Source organism: Ruditapes philippinarum, unplaced genomic scaffold (assembly GCF_026571515.1).
Source record: "Ruditapes philippinarum isolate M1 unplaced genomic scaffold, ASM2657151v2 ctg3546_1_1_1_1, whole genome shotgun sequence".
Taxonomy (NCBI): domain Eukaryota; kingdom Metazoa; phylum Mollusca; class Bivalvia; order Venerida; family Veneridae; genus Ruditapes; species Ruditapes philippinarum.
In genome coordinates, this window is record NW_026861200.1 from 23,090 (window position 1) to 29,089 (window position 6,000).

A 6,000-nucleotide genomic window follows, 5' to 3' on the forward strand; every position below is an offset into this window, starting at 1 on the left:
TGAGTGTTCTCTTAACAAGTACACAATGCATTATCTACCTTCTGGAAAGAGTTATTTCAGACGTGGTATTGACGGTGTAAACAAGTATTTAACCTTATGTCACTGATTAAATATCTAAATGGTATGAAAAATACAAACTGTATTTATGTTCTATTTCATATATCTGCATTCATTTGTAAGAATACGAGGGAATTCATCCAATTGAATCTCACCTACATGGTAATGCACGAGAGGGACAAATGTTGAACAAATTCAAAAATCATGAATAGGTTAAAACAATTCAATGATAATGACAAAAAAAGTTTTCGAATGTTTAAAGAAAGACGATTCAAAAGATTGTATTCATCATTTTCAAGTTATAAGAAAGTAAAATATCGTTGGACACAGAAAGATCGGCAAACAATCAACGTGACAACAGTTCTTGATGAAATACTGCTAGTTCTTAATCTAATTTTTATGATCATCCCTATGTCAAAAAGTTATACGTCACGAAGTCTAGGTCCCTTCAATAAGATGCTATAAAAAGAACAAATAAAACATTTTCTGAATACTAGAAACAAACAGACTATTGGAATAGAAAGCACCATCAACTAGAGAATTCTTGTGCTAAAATCAAAGAATTTTTTGGAAAAAACACCACTTTAAAATGTTGAAAATTGAATACCGCTCAGGCCGGTGCTATGGGCCTGAGAGATGTTGATTTATTCTATTATCCATCTTTTACTGACTCAATCAAACCGATTGCAATTTTCATGTAATTGTTTTTTGATTAATGCTTCTGTGGGATCACACTTTTATTAGGCCGTTTATCTGCTGTTACTTTTGTTTTTAGTTTAACAACATCCCTTTTTAAATTGTCGACCTGGTTCTTTTTATTTGAGATTAATACACAAACCACCTGGGGAATAACTTGGGATCTGATTCTTAGAGAAGACTGACATATATTCTGCAATAAGAAGAAAATACCAAACTCCGTTATCCGAAACTGCGGTTTGCGGGATGCAGGCTCAATCTATACAGTTTTCCGAATCTTGGTAAAACATGCATCCTAATTTGGGGGAAGAGTTTGTATTAATTCTGGTCAGGTACTTCATGCTGTTAGAAATGTATACAATATCGTCCAGTTTCTATGTCGATTTATTATTAGTGATAGGAGAAATTTGTGGATTCAGCATGTACAGGAGACATCATTTATGAATGAAACTTGTGCAGGTTAAGCATAGAGAAGCTTGAACTTCTGCCAATCATTACTTATAATAAAAGAGAAGAAAGAAAAATATATTTATCAGGAAATTGGCCGAATAAAATTTCCCCACCCGGAGTGCTATAACCGAGACCTTGAAGTTATATTAAATTTTTTGAAATTATTTAATTATATTATAAGTTTATCTTTTATGTATTTTATTTCGAAATGTAGATTTGGGTTGCTTCTCTATTAGGATTTTTTAAGGTGGCGTGCAATAGCATGCAGGGCTTTGTTTTTAAGAGTTAGAGATTGTAACTAAGAGGGGAAATATGAAAAGGATATTAAACATTGATTCACCACTAAATGTGCAAATCAGAAAATATTCTGTCCCTTGAGTATATTTTGTTGCACTGCAGTTGAAAAATAATTTTTTGGGCATTCTATTGCTTCATTATATTGCCACGTATGTAAATCATTCAAATTAATGACTTAGTCTATTGGATTTATACGAAAATATTATCATGCAAAGGTGCTGTATAACCCATTATGTAATGTCCCCAGACTTGGGTCCCATATTACTGTTGCTTTTACATAATTTCACCTGAAATATGTGTTGAAGAAAAACCTCTTAAGTATTAAGTTTTAGTTTAAATGTGTAAGTGAGCGATTTTTATTGTTTTCTACAGTGAATTTGGAAAAAAGTTACTAGCTGAAATGCATGTCCCTCATATATTGAACAGATACGTTACCACACTTAAGGTAAACCTGAGTAAGAGTAATATGAACTTGTAACGTATTAATAGTTTACTATTTAACTCAAGTTTTATCATATTTAATTATTCAAAAATAATTTTGACTACAATATACATGCTAGAACCACAATGACTTTGCAATGATGAGGCAATTTGGATTATACTTTAAAGTGAAACAGATACGTTACCATGATATCCCACTGAGAAACATTTACTATTTCCTGCACTTGAAAGTAGGATCACATTTATGCATTATACAAATATATGCTATACAAAACTTAATATTTTGATATTATTTGGCAAACATATGTGTATATCTGATATATTTTAGATTTTTGACCAACAGATACGTTACCAACAGATACGTTACCAATATTTATTGTTTGAATCTTAATTGACGATTTTGCTCAGTTTTGAAATGGTTTCATGTAATAAATCACAGCATTACGTACGTGTAGCCGATAAATGATGCTTTGATCTCGATTTTATTGGAAAACTGACAATGTGAATCAGGAATTTGAAATTCAAGGATGTTGAGTTTTCTAGAAAATTAAATGTTGAAAAACAGGAAAGAAACATATGAAGATTTACTGTTTTATTTCCTGAAATAAATAAATGTTGATATCTTTTTGGTTTGCAAAATTTGTATTAAAAATAAAACGTAGAGGACTGTATAACTTCTGGTAACGTATCTGTTTATCATAGTAACGTATCTGTTGAGTACTTTTTAATATATATAACTAAATCTTCAACAAAACTTTTGTTTAAATACGATATATACGGTTAGGCAATATATACCAGCACTGTAACTTAATGAAAAAAAATCATATTAAAGTATATTTAAATGAATGCCCGTTAGTTTCTAAATTTTAGTCAGGGTCATATCAAGATAGGGATGGACTAAATGGATATAGCTCAAAATCTTTGAGGTGCACATATATATGGATTGATTATTACTAAGTTGGTTTTCTTTAAGCGGTACCGTTGTTTCTGATATAATTTTGTTAAATGTAGATAAGCATATACATGTAGGCTTACTCATATCACCAAGTATGACAAAATCAAGGATCGAGATTGTACCAGTATATAAAGAAAAAGTATATACTAGAAAAAATAAAGACAATTGAACAGCAGATGAACCAAAAAGATAAACGAAATACAGAATGTCAATTCACACTATGAAACACTCACATTAATCTAGCTGTTAAATATTCTAATAGATGAGTATCTTTATTTAAATGTTCTCGTTAAGTTCAAGTCACAATATTATTTGACTATTTGAAGCTAAACATAAAACAACAAAACCTAAAAGAAAACTGTAAATGATATTGTGTGTACTGTTTAATGTTAAAAGTACTAGTTCAGACATATTATTTATTGGTCAGTTGTTTAAAAAACTTTATGAATATCTATCTAAGTATTCAGGGTTTTTCATAATTTTGTTCATAGTAGAACAGTTAAACAGATACGTTACTATGATTTAATATTCGTTTCCACTTAGCGGAATAGAATTATATTGTTAAGTGAATCCAAGCTACATTGTGTCAATAGATAAGTAAGGAACATCAGTATTTTTATTGGCCTAAAATGCTTTTATAAGTAAATCATGTATTTGGAATAAACAAATCTGATTAATAAGTAACATTTTCATCAGCTTCAGTTCACAAGCTATTCATAGACGTAGATTTTTTTAAAATGAATATTTATGCATAATATTTTGTAATATATACTGGTGCTATATTGCAGAAAGAATGATAATAAATTTCTAAATCGTGTATATTCATGCTAATTATTTTTATCTAGTCTCTGAAAGCAAATTGAAAAATGGTAACGTATCTGTTTTTCACAAATCTCGAATTCTTGGTAACTTAATTTTAGGAAATATTACAAGTTTTTGGTGAAATGTTAAAAGAACCAGTATGTGTTCAATGTTATTCATGAGTTAAACCAACAAAAAAAGGTGTCTTTGTAACTATTTGCAAATGTCAATTATTCACTATTACTTACAGCCTAATTTGAATGTTTAGTGGAGAATCAATGTTAATAGTCGTAATTTGTGGAGTAAAATTTCTGCAATTCTGTCCTTATTTCAGGTTCTATGATGAAATTATAAATTGTTTGTTTTTTAAAATTGAATAGGGATTTTAATAATGAAAAGATGTCATTTCCATTTATGCCCCAAATATTGTACGAAAAAGTTTGCTTTTTGACCAACTTTTCACACGAAGTAACCTTGGGATATACTTAACTTCCATCGAATTACTGATATATGATTTCTTTTTTTCAAATAGTATATTTTGCATTATTTTTCTTAGTTTATCAAATAATTTCAAATTTCACTTTTCTTAACAAATTCACTAACAGGCAATTCTTCTTACTGTTAATAAAGCTTTCTTTGACTTCTTGGAAACTGGTGGTTGTATTTTCGAAAACTGGAGCTAACAGTTAATGTGATTGTAATAGCTGAGAATGACTTTGTTTTCGCAAAATTAAAGGAAAAATATTCAAGACTTTTAGTAGAAATTATCAGGAGCTGGATTTCAAACATTTCATCTCAACTTGTTTCGAACAGTATTGGTTACAGACAAATGGCCTCGGTAAGACCAGTCTATATTCTCAAGTATTTAAAAGAGTCAATAAATATTCTATAAACAGATCTTGACACGGTATATTATCAAAATCCATTGAAGTAGTTCAGAGGTAATTTTGACATGTGGTCGCAGACAGAAGAAAAGACATTTGCGCAGGGTTCACAACTTATAGAAGCAGTTGAAGAGCTGAAAAGTTAGTAGAGAATTGGTTTTAACGACTAAGTAAACGCTTACAAATAAATCAACCAGCTCTAAATGAAGAGATCCGTACGTCAAATGTTAGTATCTTGCACTTGAATAAAAGCTTATTTGTTGGAGGTTCAACATTTACAAAAATGTCAAAAGAGCAACGATCCAAGGTGGTTATGGTCCATTCTACATATTGTGTTACCCATAAGGGAAAATATGATTGTTTTAAAAAATGGAAATTATGGAACGTTAACAATTAACACTCTTAGTATTTTTACTTATATAGAAAAACAAATAATTGTATTTTAATTCTGATATGCTTTACACTTTCCCCAATCAAACAATTAGGACAGTCAAGTGCATTATTATGCAATGGATGAACAGTACAAAGAAAGAATGTATTATACGTAATATTACGTAATATATGACGTCAATAATTCAAATGACTTCAAGAAGATTACTTCCGTGCTCAACGTAGTTTAACATATTGACATCAGATCATTGTTTTTATTTGTGTAACAGACTTGAAATTGACATCAATTTTTCTTGCTTTATAGTGAAGAAATGCATTGTTTACTGTTAAAAATGCTTTGAAATTAATTACTCAGGCCTTTCGGTTTTCGTGATAATATTCCTGAGCTGAGCATCATTCTATAACAATGCACTCAAATTGATATAAATTTCCTTATTATGTGTACGATATATTTTTGACTTTTGAAAATGTTCCCTGTTTCGACATATAATATAAAGTTGTGCACCATTAAGTGTGTAGGCTTTTTTAATTAATCGTCTCAGTTGATTCATTTTTCAGTTTCTATTATTTCTTTTTTGTTGCATTATTAATATTAAAGTAAATCGCCCCTTCTTTACTTTTGCCTTGTGCCTTGTTAGTTGGGTTTTGCTGGGCTCCTTGTCGGTTGTCCTGTGTTGCTGGGTTGTGCGGGGATTGTATACATCCTTGTTGATCATGTTTTTAATATTTTGTGTTAATACCTAACCATAACATAATTTGTAGAAACTGAAAATTACAAAATTTCAAAACTGCTGCTTTTTTAACAATGGTAATTGTCAACTATTGAAAGTTCGTTTTACAATTCCATTTGATAGATAATTTAGGTAAATAGTCACTGTGGTTTTAATACATAAGACAAAACAAATGATACAAAGTCTTATGTCCCTTAGCTCACACTATATGGCATTCTGTCAGTGTGTACGTATGTGCGGACCTTCTTTGAGATACTCGGAAGAGAATTCTTTTCAGTTTTGTTTAATCTATTTTACT